The sequence below is a fragment of the Arachis ipaensis genome, chromosome B9, assembly GCF_059453495.1.
Source record: "Arachis ipaensis isolate K30076 ecotype BB chromosome B9, ASM5945349v1, whole genome shotgun sequence".
Classification (NCBI taxonomy): Eukaryota; Viridiplantae; Streptophyta; class Magnoliopsida; order Fabales; family Fabaceae; genus Arachis; species Arachis ipaensis.
The window spans coordinates 30013494-30028064 of NC_142444.1; the positions used below are offsets into that span (position 1 = coordinate 30013494).

The 14571-nt window shown below is 39.3% G+C and overlaps 1 non-coding gene across 1 annotated transcript; it reads left to right on the top strand.

The window, feature by feature from the left end:
* Positions 1 to 14003: 14003 nt before the first annotated feature.
* On the top strand, positions 14004 to 14111 carry LOC148544150 (small nucleolar RNA R71). The gene has a single exon (XR_015900230.1). It is a non-coding gene; the product is annotated as a small nucleolar RNA R71 (small nucleolar RNA).
* Positions 14112 to 14571: the final 460 nt, after the last annotated feature.

Sequence of the window (14571 nt, forward strand, 5' to 3'; positions counted from 1 at the left end):
CCATCTGTTTCAAGCAAACCATATTCAAGTGAATAAGTAAAATTATAAGTTAAGGATTGTACCCACTTGAAGCTTGTATTAGGTGGTATGGCCTTGGGATAGGTGTTTTTGGTGGTTCTGCAAGTTCCGTTTCCTTGTGCTCTTCTGTGAATTCTTCCACTTCCTTGCAAAGATCTTCAATTGTATCTGTATCCTAGTCAAAGTCTTCTATGTCTTCCTCATCACTTGAGTCATAGATTGGAGGTTGAGAGAAATCTACCTCCACATCATCTTCATATTCACTTGGGGAAAATTCTTCGATCTCAGATAATTCACTTGCGGACGCAAGTTCATCACTAGGAGAACTAGACTTGTGACTATCATCATCAAGGAAATTTGCTTCTTGGATTATTCCATCTGATTCTTCGTAAACGACTTGCCTTGGAGATTGTACGGTATCCTCCTTAGCATCAACTGTAGCATCTTGGACGGAGTTTTCCTCAATTCTGGATTCCCAAGGAAGTTCAGCATCTCCTAGATCTTCAACCAACTCTTCTTCTTGAACAATGACAACTTCTTCCACTTGTTCTAGTACGAATTCATTCTCTGTCTTGTTCACTGGAGTCTCTAGTATTTCTTTCATGCTACGCTCTTCATCGGGCTATCCACATGGAGCTGTGGTTGATCCTTGTATATTTGAGCGCCTAGTGGCCCATTGAATTAGTGCTTGCTCCAGTTGTTGAATGGTTGTTTGAAATTTAATTACTGTTTCTTTTAGGCGATCCTCTGCTTCGCGATTTGCCGGACTTGGACATGATACAAAGGAAAGTGGTGATGATTGGGAACGATTGGATTGGTATTGGGGTAAGGAAGGATCATATGATGGCGAATGGTGAAGAGAAGCTTGTGAGTATGGTGGTTCGAGGTTATGTTGAAAGGATGGTTCATATGCACGGGGTGGGGCTTGTTGGTAGTTACAAGGTTGTCCACCATGTCTTTCAGCTGGGTATGCACGGTAGAATGGTCTTTGTCCAGGATATCTCGGAGGGTGTTGCTGCCAAAAGGGTTGATTAGATCCTCTTGGTTCCATCCATCCTTGATTGGTCTGACCTTGATGCACATTCCTGCTGTAACTTCTATTTCCTTTAACAATATTAGAACCAAACTCAAAGCGAGAGGGGTGAGAGTTCATAGTAGCAAATAAAGATAAAGAAAGGAAAAACAAAAATAAATAAACAAGCAAAAGAAAAATATTTACAATGACCAATAATAAGGAACACGTTAGCAGTTCCCCGGCAACGGCGCCACTTTGATGTTAGGATTTTTGCCAGTAAAGAATTTCATAAAAACAGTCGCGTTGTAGATATAGTCTCTAAACCGACAGAAATCCCTTCGTACAAACGTTTTGTTGTCACAAGTAACAAACCCCTTAAAATTGATAACCGAGTATTTAAACCTCGGGTCGTCTTCTCAAGGAACTGCGAGGAAGTATGTTCTTATTATTGGTTATAAAGGTTGTAATCGGGGTTTAGAAGGTGAGAAGCAAGTAATTTAAATGACGAGTGAATTAAATGGCAATTAAAAATAAATAATAACTGTAAAACAATTTTTGGCAAGATAAGGGAAATTAGAAGTCCAACTTAGTTATCCCTCTCAACAATAATGAAATTTGTATCTTAATTCCACTTAGTTAACCTATGAAGCAAAGGTAAGTCAAGGGACTAATTAGTTTGACCTTCGAATCCTATTTATTTCCTAGGAAAAAGTTGGGATTTATTGAAGTTCAGATCAATTGGCAAGATAACGATTATCAATTATGCTGAGTTCGATAATGTTGAGTCACTGATTTCTTAACCAAGACCAAAAGGGGAAAAAGTAAATTGCTGGAATAATAAAAGTGTCCTTAGATGGGAAGCAATGGCAACTTAAATCAAAGAGAACAATCATAAACTGAAAAATACCTTAAATATCATTAATTCAAATAGAAATCTGTAACATGGAATAATTCATAATTTAAATTATAATAATCAATTCAAATATTGGAATCAAATAAATAAAAGTAAAATTGAAATAAAAAAACATTAAAACCTGGATCCAGAGTTACTCCTAAAACAAGAAGAAGTCCTAAATCCTAAGAGAGAGAGAGAATCTCTCTCTAAACTAAATCTAAATCATGAAAACTAGAAATTGGCGAGCTCCCTTTGAATGGATGCATTCCTCCACTTTATAACCTCTAATCTATGCTTTCTGTACTTGGATCTGGGCCAAAAAGGGCTTCAGAAATCGCTGGGGGTGTATTCTGTAAATTCTGATACGTGGCCTCTGTCACGCGTCCACGTGGGTCACACGGTCGCGTCATTTGGAGCTTTTCCTTGCCATGCGGTCGCGTCAGTCATGCGACCGCGTCATGTGCGTTCTGCTTAAGGCGCGCGGTCGCGTCAGTCGTGCGGCCGCGTCGCTGCTGATTCGTGCTTGGCACGTGATCGCATCATCCATGCGATCGCGTGAATACCAGTTTCCTTCAAAGCTCCATTTTGCTTTCTCCTTCCATTTTTGTATGTTTCCTTTTCCATTCTTTAAGTCATTCTGCCTTAGAAAATCTGAAACTACTTAACACACTAATCACGGCATCGAATGGAAATAAAGGTAATTAAAATAATTAATTTTTAAAGCTTAGGAAACATGTTTTTCACAATATGACATAATAAGGAAGGGAAAGTAAAACCATGCAATTAATGTGAATAAGTAGGTGAAGAGTTGAATAAATCACTCTAATTAAGCACAAAAGAACTCATGAAATATGGGTTTATCAGTGGCCATCCTAAAAAGGGAAAAAGAAAGTGACTTTTAAAGCTAAGGGTTAGAGCAAGGAAGAGAGTGGGAAAGGTGGTAATCAATGCACAATAAGGAAGAATGACGTTGACACACGCTCATGAGTACATGTGAAAAGTCATCAATAAAAAATAGCTAGTGCATATGATGACAAGTGAATGCAAGGTGTTTATTGGCATGTTGGCAAAGGCATGAGTAGTATAGATCAAGCATTCAATGTCAAAGTTAGATTACCAAGTCTTTCAAACTATCAACATGTTTGTAATAACAATTATATGTAATCAATAAAACATGAAAGGGGTTTTGTGAAAAACAACAGGCATTAATAGTAGAATAATTTAAAATAGTGTTCAATGCCATACGGACTTTTTCTCAAATACATAGCATGCATGGTAAATAAGTTATTGAATGTATTAAATTGAACATGCAAGCAACCCTTTAAAAAGTAATATATAATTGTCAAACCATTTTAATAATCCGCAAAAATAAGACCCAAATAAATTTCTAACACCAATGAGAATAATGCAATGAATGAAATATGCAAATAAATGAAGTAAAATAAAATGAAAGATAAGAAGAATGAGAAGGGAAAGAAATAAAGTAAGAAAGAAAGAAGAAAAGATAGAAGAAATTAGGATTAGAAAAGAAAAATAAGATAAGTGGCACTAATCTGGATAGGTTGTACGATGCTGGCGACGCGGTCGCGTGGGTGACGCGGTCGCGTGGTGTGCGATAAGGTTGGGTGACACCGACGCGTGGGGCACGCGATCGTGTGACTCGATTTGTGCTGGTGGCGCGAGTGCAGCCTCGTGGTCGCACAACTCTCTGTTCAAAAATTAGTATTGCCAAAATCCAGGGTGACGCGGTCGCGTGGTCGATGCGATCGCGTGAGTGGCCATCTTCTTAAAATGACGCGGTCGCGTGGGGCACGTGGTCGCGTGGTAGAACTTGGGCTTCCAGCACGAGTCCAGCCCAACTCCAGCTCAACTTTCTGCCATACACCCTTTTTACGCTGATTTCAGATCACGCGGCCGCGTGGGTGACGCGGTCGCGTGGGAAGCTATTTTTCCAAATGACGCGGACGCGTCATCGACGCGGTCGCGTGGAGTCCATTTGTGCTAATGGTGCGCCTCCAGCCCTGCTCCTGCGTAACTCTCTGTTCAATTTATTATTCTCTCATCTCCTTGCGACGCGGACGCGTCGCTGATGCGGTCGCGTCGCGTGCTCTCCTACTTTTTTTTTATCTGAAAAAAATGCAGAATGCAGTGTTAATATGAATGTGCTGCAAAATTCCAGGTTCAATATAATAAAATAAAATGAAACTCGAAAACAAATAAAAATAAATAAAAATGAAAAAGGAACGATCATACCACGGTGGGTTGTCTCCCACCTAGCACTTTTAGTTAAAGTCCTTAAGTTGGACATTTGGTGAGCTTCCTATTATGGTGGTTTATGCTTGTACTGATCTAGGAATCCCCACCAATGTTTGTACTTCCAGTAGCCTCCGGGGTCCCAAACTAAGCATGTAAAGCCCTTAAGAAGCTTCAAACAGATTCTTAGGCTCCCGGGGTGACAAATGTCAGAACAGATTCCAGGATCCCAAATCTTGCTTTTACACCCGTCTTCAAGTTGATTATCATGATTCCATCCGGGTGGTTCAGCTTTAGAATTCTCATTGAAGCGTCCAAACAACTTCCTAGACCCATTCAATTGAGCTTTACACCAACCTTTGCGTTTAAACTTAAAGCTTCCAACCATGATGAACCTTGCAGGACAATTCTTACCACTGGCCATCTTCCTCTTACTCTTAATTTTACAAAGAGCTCTAAGTTGACCATCCGTCTCCAGTAGCCCATATTCAAGTGGAATTAGAAAGCTAAGGGATATGAATTTTACCCACTTGAATGTTGTGAAGGATGATGGCAACTTAGGGGGACGTATTTTTAATGAAATTGCAAGCTCCACTCCCTTGTGCTCTTCTCTGATAATTACCACCTCTTTGCAAGCTTCTTCAATTTCAACCTCTTCCTCTTGGCAGCTTTCTTCCAATTCAATCTCCTCTTCATTGCTTTCCAAGGGCATGGGAGGTTGTGCTTCTTCTTCTTGAATCTCCATCACTTGATCAACCTCTTCCAAGTCTTCAACTGTGATATACCTTGGAGGTTGTACACCCTCCTCAACATCAATTGCAACCGTCTTGGAAGGAGGCTCTATGTTTTGACTTTCCCATGGAGGTTCAGCATCTCCTAAGTCTTCAACCAATTCTTCTTCTTCAATAATCCCGGCTTCCTCTACTTGTTCCAGTACAAAGTCATGCTCCGTACTGTTCACTGGAGTTTCTAGTATCTCCTTCATACTACGTTCTTCATTAGAATGTCCACATGAAGCCATGGGGGTTCCTTGAGTGTCCGAACATCAGGAAGCTAATTGACTCATTATTGCTTGCCCCAATTGATGAATGGTTGCCTGACATCGATCCACTGTTTCCTTGAGACGATCCTTTGTCTCTTGATGCACTCGGCTTTCATAAATAGGATTATAGTGCTCTTGGATTGATGGATATGGAGATGGTGAATATTAAAGTGGTGGTTCTTGTGAGTAATTGGGTTGGAATTGAAGTGGTGGTTCTTGTGAATATTGAAGTGTGGGGAGGTCATTCTGTGATTGAAAAGAAAGTGCACTAGAGCTTGAGGGTTGATTGTTAAAGGTATTTGGTGGTCTGATTTGGGTGGCGAGAGCTCGTATAGTAGAGTTTAGATCGGTAAGTGCTCTCTCCATGGAGGTTTGGGGTGGATCTATGTATGGTTCATTTGGTTCATAAGGTGGTTGGTATGGTGGATGTGGGTTAGGGTGATATGGAGGTGAATGGTGGAAAGAGGCTTGTCAGTATGGTGGTCCAAAGTCATGTTGAGGAAAGGGTTCATAGGCATATGGTGGTGGTTGTTGATAGTTCACTGGAGGTGGTTGTTGCCATGAGGGTTGATTAAATCCTTGTGGCTCCTCCCATCTTTGATTGTTCCAACCTTGATGCCTGTTCTCATTGTAATTTCTTCTTCCTGCAACATAATTGTAACCAGACTCATAGCCAAAGGGGTGAGAGTTCATAGTAGCAAAATAAAAATTAAAAATGAAAATAAAAATAAATTTAAATTAAAAGGTTATTTAAATTTTGAAATTTGAATTTTTAAATTTGAATTTTAAATTTTTGAAATTTGAATATGTGAAATTTGAAATTTGAAATTTTTTTTAAATTTAAATTTTGAAAATTTTTAAATTTGAATTTTGAAATTTGATTTTTGAAATAAGATAAGATAAGATAAAACTTTTAAAAATAAAAATCTGAAATTTTTTTTTCGAAAAAAATTAATTAAAAATATTTTTGAATTTAATGAGGAAAGAGAAAAACAATAAAATGACATCAAATTTTAAATTTTTAGATCAAAACGAAGAAAACAACTAAGAACAGCTTGAAGGTTAAGATGAACGCGAAGAACAACTTGAAGATCAAGATGAACACTAAGAACAAATTTTTGAAAAATTTTTTTTTAATAACTAAATAAAAACCAATAACCTCTTAATTTATGGAAAATCAAAAATAAAAATAAAAATAAAAACAAATAAACAAGCAAAAATCAAAAAAAATATTTACAATAACCAATAACAAGGTACACGTTTGCAATTCCCCGGCAACGGCGCCATTTTGATGAGAGAACTTTTGCGTGGTCTAGAAATTGCGGATAAATCCTCGTTGCAAGTATAGTTTCTAAACCTTCAAAAGTCCTTTCATACAAACGTTTTGGTTGTCACAAGTAACAAACCCCTTAAAATTGATAACCGAGTATTTAAACCTCGGGTCGTCTTCTCAAGGAATTGCAGGGAGGTGTTCTTATTATTGGTTATGAGTCTTGTAAATTGGGGGTTTTGAAAGTAAGGAAGCAGTATGTTGAATGATAAGAAAAAAAATAAATAATAACAATAAAATAAACTCTTGGCGAGGTATTAGAAATTGGAAGTCCAGACTTAGTTATCCTTATCAATAATAATGAAAGTTGAATCTTAATTCCACTTAGTCAACCTTTACTAAAGTAAAGGAAAGTCAAGGGATTAATTAGTTTGATCTTCGAATCCTATTTATTTCCTAAGAAAAGATTGGGATTATTGAAGTTCAATTCAATTGGCAAGATAACAATTATCAATTATGCTGTTGAATTGGATAACTCCTGAGTTACTGATTTCTTAACCAAAACCAAGAATGTAAAAAGCTAAATATAAATCACAAATCTGAAAATACCTCAATTGCATTAATAAAGAAAATCATAACATGAAAGCCATAAGCCAATTATTCAAAAGATAAATATCAATTAAAGTACTAAGGTGAATAAAAATGGAAACGAAATTAAACAGAAAAGAACATTAAACCTGGGATCGAGAGTCACTCCTAAAACTAAGAGAAGTCCTAAATCCTAATCCTAAGAGAGAGAGAGAGAGAGAGAGAAGAGAACCTCTCTCTAAATCTACATCTACTCCTAAAATTGTGAATATGAGAGCCTCTCCATGAATGGATGCATTTCCCCACTTTATAGCCTCTAATCTGTATTTTCTGGGGCGCAAACTGGGTCAGAAACAGCCCAGAATTCGCTGGTCCTGAATTCAACCACGCTAGATTTCCGTCACTGCGACGCGGCCGCATTGATCACGAGGTCGCGTCACCTAGCGTCAGGGAAACTATAGCATATTATATATCAAATCGAAGCCCGGGACGTTAGCTTTCCAACGCAACTGAAACCGTATCATTTGGACCTCTATAGCTAAAGTTATAGCCATTTGAGTGCGAAGAGGTCAGGCTGGACAGCTTAGCAACTTCTTCATCTTCTTGTATTTCTTCCACTTTTGCATGCTTCCTTTTCATCCTCCAAGCCATTCCTGCCTTATAATATCTAAAAACACTTAACACACATATCAAGGCATCTAATAGTAATAAGAGAGGATTAATAATAAGCAAATATAAGATCAAAGAAGCATGTTTTCAATCAAAGCACATAATTAGGAAGGAAATATAAAACCATGCAAATAGTATGAATAAGTGGGTAAAGAGTTAATAAAAACTACTCAATTGAGTACAAGATAAACCATAAAATAGTGGTTTATCAACAAGGTTTAGACTTTTCGGACTCTCATGAATGCCGCCATCAATCTAGCTTATACCACGAAGATTCTGATTAAGAGATCCAAGAGATATTCATTCAATCTAAGGTGGAACGGAAGTGGTTGTCAAGCACGCGTTCGTAAGGGAATGATGATGATTGTCACATTCATCACATTCATAATGAAGTGCGAATGAATATCTTAGAAGCGGAATAAGTTGAATTGAATAGAGAAACAGTAGTACTTTGCATTAATTCGTGAGGAACAGCAGAGCTCCACACCTTAATCTATGGAGTGTAGAAACTCTACCGTTGAAAATACATAAGTGAAAGGTTCAGGCATGGCCAAATGGCCAGCCCCCAAACGTGATCAATATGATCCAAAGATGAACTAAAAAATCATAAGTTGTAAATACAATAGTAAAAAGTCCTATTTATACTAAACTAGCTACTAGGGTTTACAGAAGTAAGTAATTGATGCATAAATCCACTTCCGGGGCCCACTTCGTGTGTGCTTGGGCTGAGCTTGAATGTTACACTTGCAGAGGCTTCTTCTGGAGTTGAACGCCAAGTTGTAACGTGTTTTTGGCGTTCAACTCTGGTTCGTGACGTGTTTCTGGCGTTTAACTCCAGACTGCAGCGTAGAACTGGCGTTCAACGCCCTTTTGCGTCGTCAATCCTTATTCAAAGTATGAACTATTATATATTTCCGGAAAGCCCTGGATGTCTACTTTCCAACGCGATTAGAAGAGCGCCATTTGGAATTCTGTAGCTCCAGAAAATCCACTTTGAGTGCAGGGAGGTCAGAATCCAACAGCATCAACAGTCCTTCTTCAACCTCTGAATCTGATTTTTGCTCAAGTCCCTCAATTTCAGCCAGAAAATACCTGAAATCACAGAAAAACACACAAACTCATAGTAAAGTCCAGAAATGTGAATTTAACATAAAAACTAATAAAAACATCCCTAAAAGTAACTAGATCCTACTAAAAACATACTAAAAACAATGCCAAAAAGCGTATAAATTATCTGCTCATCACAACACCAAACTTAAATTGTTGCTTCTCCCCAAGCAACTGAAAATCAAATAGGATAAAAAGAAGAGAATATACTATAAATTCCAAACTATCAATGAAACATAGCTCCAATCAGATGAGCGGGACTTGTAGCTTTTTTGCTTCTTGAATAGTTTTGGCATCTCACTTTATCCATTGAAGTTCAGAATGATTGGCCTCTATAGGAACTCAGAGTTCAGATAGTGTTATTGATTCTCCTAGTTCAGTATGTTGATTCTTGAACACAGCTACTTTATGAGTCTTGGCCGTGGCCCTAAGCACTTTGTTTTCCAGTATTACCACCGGATACATAAATGCCACAGACACATAATTGGGTGAACCTTTTCAGATTGCGACTCAGCTTTGCTAAAGTCCCCAGTTAGAGGTGTCCAGGGTTCTTAAGCACACTCTGATTTTGCTTTGGACCTTGACTTTAACCGCTCAGTCTCAAGTTTTCATTTGACACCTTCACACCACAAGCACATGGTTAGGGACAGCTTAGTTTAGCCGCTTAGGCCAGGATTTTATTCCTTTAGACCCTCCTATCCACTGATGCTCAAAGCCTTGGGATCCTTTTTATTTACCCTTGCCTTTTGGTTTTAAGGGTTATTGGCTTTTTGCTCTTGCCTTTTGGTTTTAAGAGCTTTTGGCTTTTTCTGCTTGCTTTTTCTTTTTCCATTTTTTTTTACATTTTTTTCTCTCTTTTTTTTTCTGCAAGCTTTTGTATTCACTGCTTTTTCTTGCTTCTAGAATCATTTTTATGATTTTTCTGATTATCAAATAACATGTCTCTTTGTCATCATTCTTTCAAGAGCCAACATATTTAACATTCTTAAACAACAACTTCAAAAGACATATGCACTGTTCAAGCATTCATTCAGAAAATAAAAAGTATTGTCACCACATCAATATAATTAAACTAAGTTCAAAGATAAATTCGAAACTCATGTACTTCTTGTTCTTTTGAATTAAAAACATTTTTCATTTAAGAGAGGTGATGGATTCATATTCACTACTTTAAGGCATAGACACTTAGACACTAATGATCATGTAATAAAGACACAAATATAGATAAACATTTAACATAAGAAGACGAAAAACAGAAAATTTAAGAACAAGGAATGAGTCCACCTTAGTGATGGTGGCGTTTCCTTCTTGAGGAACCAATGATGTCCTTAAGCTCTTCTATGTCTCTTCCTTGTCTTTGTTGCTACTCCCTCATTGCTCTTTGATCTTCTCTAATTTCATGAAGGATGATGGAGTGCTCTTGATGTTCCACCCTTAATTGTCCCATGTTAGAACTTAATTCTCCTAGGGAGGTGTTGATTTGCTCCAAAAATTCTGTGGAGGAAAGTGCATCCCTTGAGGTATCTCAGGGATTTCTTGATGATGAGCTTCCTCACGTGTTTCTTGAGCTCCATGAGTGGGCTCTCTTGTTTGCTCCATCCTTTTCTTAGTGATGGGCTTCTCTTCCTCAATAGGAATGTTTCCTTCTATGAAAGCTCCAGCTGCGTAACATAGATGGCAAATAAGATGAGGAAAAGCTAGCCTTGCCAAGGGAGAGGACTTTTCGGCTATTTTGTAGAGTTCAAGGGAAATGACCTCATGAACTTCTACTTCCTCACCAATCATGATGCTATGAATCATGATGGCCCGATCCACAGTAACTTCAGATTGGTTGCTAGTGGGGATGATGGAGCGTTGGATGAACTCCAACCATCCTCTAGCCACAGGCTTAAGGTCCAGTCTTCTAAGTTGAACCGGTTTGCCTTTTGAGTCAATCTTCCATTGAGCTCCTTCCACACATATGTCCATGAGGACTTGGTCCAACCTTTGATCAAAGTTGAACCTTCTAGTGTAGGGGCGTGCATCCCCTTGCATCATAGGCAAGTCAAACGCCAACCTCGCATTTTCCGGACTAAAATCTAAGTATTTCCCCCGAACCATGGTGAGATAATTCTTTGGGTTCGGGTTCTTACTTTGATCATGGTTCCTAGTGATCCATGCATTAGCATAGAACTCTTGAACCATTAGAATTCCGACTTGTTGGATGGGTTTTGTTAGAACTTCCCAACCTCTTCTTTGGATTTCATGTCGGATTTCCGGATACTCATTTCTCTTGAGTTTGAAAGGGACCTCGGGGATCACCTTCTTCTTGGCCACAACATCATAGAAGTGGTCTTGATGGGCTTTGGAGATGAATCTTTCCATCTCCCATGACTCGGAGGTGGAAGCTTTTGTCTTCCCTTTCCCTTTTCTAGAGGATTCTCCGGTCTTAGGTGCCATCAATGGTAATGGAAAAATAAAAAGCTTATGCTTTTACCACACTAAACTTAGAATATTGCTCTCCCTCGAGCAAGAGAAGAAAGAATAGATGAAGAAGAAGAAGAAAATATGGAGGAGAGGATGGAGAGGTGTATTCGGCCAAGAAGAGGAAGAGAGGGTTGTGTTGTGTGAAAATGAGGAAGAATGGAGGGCTTTATATAGGGAGGGGAGGGGGTTTATTTTCGGCCATATAGGGTGGGTTTGGGTGGAAAATTGATTTTGAATTTTGAAGGTAGGTGGAGTTTATGAGGTAGGTTTATGGGGAAGAGTGGATGGATGTGAGTGGTGAAGTGGTGATAGGGAAGAGAGATTGAGGTGATTGGTGAAGAGTTTTGGGGAAGAGTGTTTTTTGGGAAGAGAGGATGAACATTGAGAAGAAGGAAGAGAGTGAGTGGTGGTAGTTGGGGATCCTGTGGGGTCCACAGATGCTGAGATGATCCTGTGGGGTCCACAGATTCTAAGGTGTCAAGGAATTGCATCCCTGCACCAATTAGGCATGTAAAATGCCTTTGCATGCAATTCTGGCGTTTAAACGCCGAATTGATGCTTGTTTTGGGCGTTCAGCGCCCATCTGCAGCATGTTTCTGGCGCTGAACGCCAGCTTCATGCTTATTTCTGGCGTTCAGCGCCAGCTTTCCTCAGTGTGCATTCCTGGCGTCTGAACGCCAGGATGCTGCTTGTTTTGGGCATTCAACGCCAGATCCATGCTCTGTTCTGGCGTTGAACGCCAGCCAGATGCCCCTTACTGGCGTTTAAACGCCAGTAAGTCCTTCCTCCAGGGTGTGATTTTTCTTCTGCTGTTTTTGATTCTGTTTTTGATTTTTCTATTTATTTTGTGACTCCACATGATCATGAACCTAATAAAACATGAAAGAACAACAAAAATAAAAATAAAATTAGATAAATAAAAATTGGGTTGCCTCCCAACAAGCGCTTCTTTAATGTCAATAGCTTGACAGTGGGCTCTCATGGAGCCTCACAGATGTTCAGAGCATTGTTGAAACTCCCTAACACCAAACTTAGAGTTTGGATATGGGAGTTCAACACCAAACTTAGAGTTTGGTTGTGGCCTCCCAACACCAAACTTAGAGTTTGACTGTGGGGGCTCTAGTTGACTCTGTTTTGAGAGAAGCTTACTGTGCCTCTTTTCCATGTTTACAGAAGGATGTCCTTGAGTTTTAAACTCAAGGGAGTCCTCATTCAATTGAAGGACTAGTTCACCTCTGTTAACATCAATCACAGCTCTTGCTGTGGCTAGGAAGGGTCTTCCAAGGATGATGGATTCATCCTCATCCTTCCCAGTATCTAGGATTATGAAATCAGCAGGGATGTAAAGGCCTTCAACCTTTACTAACATGTCCTCTACTTGTCTATAAGCCTATTTTCTGGAATTGTCTGCCATCTCTAATGAGATTTTAGCAGCTTGTACCTCAAAGATTCCCAATTTCTCCATTACAGAGAGTGGCATGAGGTTTATTCCTGACCACAGATCACATAGAGCCTTCTCAAAGGTCATGGTGCCTATGGTGCAAGGTATTAGGAACTTTCCAGGATCCTGTTTCTTCTGAGGCAGTCTCAGTTGATCCAATGCATTTAGTTCATTGGTGAACAGGGGAGGTTCATCTCCCCAAGTCTCATTACCAAATAAATTGGCATTCAGCTTCATGATTGCACCAAGAAACTTGACAACTTGTTCTTCAGTGACATCCTCATTCTCTTCAGAAGAAGAATACTCATCAGAACTCATGAATGGCATAAGGAGGTTCAATGGAATCTCTATGGTCTCTAGATGAGTCTCAGATTCCTTTGGTTCCTCAGAGGGAAACTCTTTATTGATCACTGGACGTCCCAGGATGTCTTCCTCACTGGGATTCACGTCCTCAACCTCCCTTACAGGTTAGGCCATGGTAATTAATTCAATGGCCTTGCACTCTCCTTTTGGATTCTCTTCTGTATTGCTTGGGAGAGTACTAGGAGGGGTTTCAGTGATTCTTTTACTCAGCTGGCCCACTTGTACTTCCAAATTTCTAATGGAGGACCTTGTTTCGTTCATGAAACTCACAGTGGCCTTAGATAGATCAGAGACTAAGTTTGCTAAATTAGAGGTATTTTGTTCAGAGTTCTCTGTCTGTTGCTGAGTGGATGATGGAAAAGGCTTGCTATTGCTAAACCTGTTTCTTCCACCATTATTAAAGCCTTGTTGAGGCTTTTGTTGATCCTTCCATGAGAGATTTGGGTGATTTCTCCATGAGGGATTATAGGTGTTTCCATATGGTTCACCCATGTAATTCACCTCTGCTATTGCAGGGTTTTCAGGATCATAAGCTTCTTCTTCAGAAGATGCCTCTTGAGTACTGTTGGATACAGCTTGCATTCCATTCAGACTCTGAGAAATCATATTGACTTGCTGAGTCAATATTTTATTCTGAGCCAATATGGCATTCAGAGTATCAATTTCAAGAACTCCCTTCTTCTGAGGCGTCCCATTACTCACAGGATTCCTCTCAGAAGTGTACATAAACTGGTTATTAGCAACCATATCAATGAGTTCTTGAGCTTCTGCAGGCATTTTCTTTAGGTGAATAGATCCACCTGCAGAAGTATCCAATGACATCTTAGCTAATTCAGACAAACCATCATAGAATATATCCAGGATGGTCCATTCTGAAAGCATGTCAGAAGGACATTTTTTGGTCAGTTGCTTGTATCTCTCCCAAGCTTCATAGAGGAATTCACCTTCTTTCTGTCTGAAGGTTTGAACATCTACTCTAAGCTTACTCAGCTTTTGAGGAGGGAAGAACTTAGCTAAGAAAGCCGTGACCAGCTTATCCCAAGAGTTCAGGCTATCTTTGGGTTGAGAGTCCAACCACACTCTAGCTCTGTCTCTTACAGCAAACGGGAAAAGCATAAGCCTGTAGACCTCGGGGCCAACCCCATTGGTCTTAACAGTATCACAGATTTGCAAGAACTCAGTTAAGAACTAAAAAGGATCTTCAGATGGAAGTCCATGAAACTTGCAGTTCTGTTGCATCAGAGAAACTAATTGAGGTTTCAGCTCAAAATTTTTTGCTCCAATGGTAGGGATGGAGATGCTTCTTCCATGTAAATTGGAATTAGGTGCAGTAAAGTCACCAAGCATCCTCCTTGCATTATTATTTTCGGCTTCCATCTCCTCTTCCTGTTCGAAAATTTCTGTAAGGTTATCTCTGGATTGTTGTATTTTAGCTTCTCTTAGT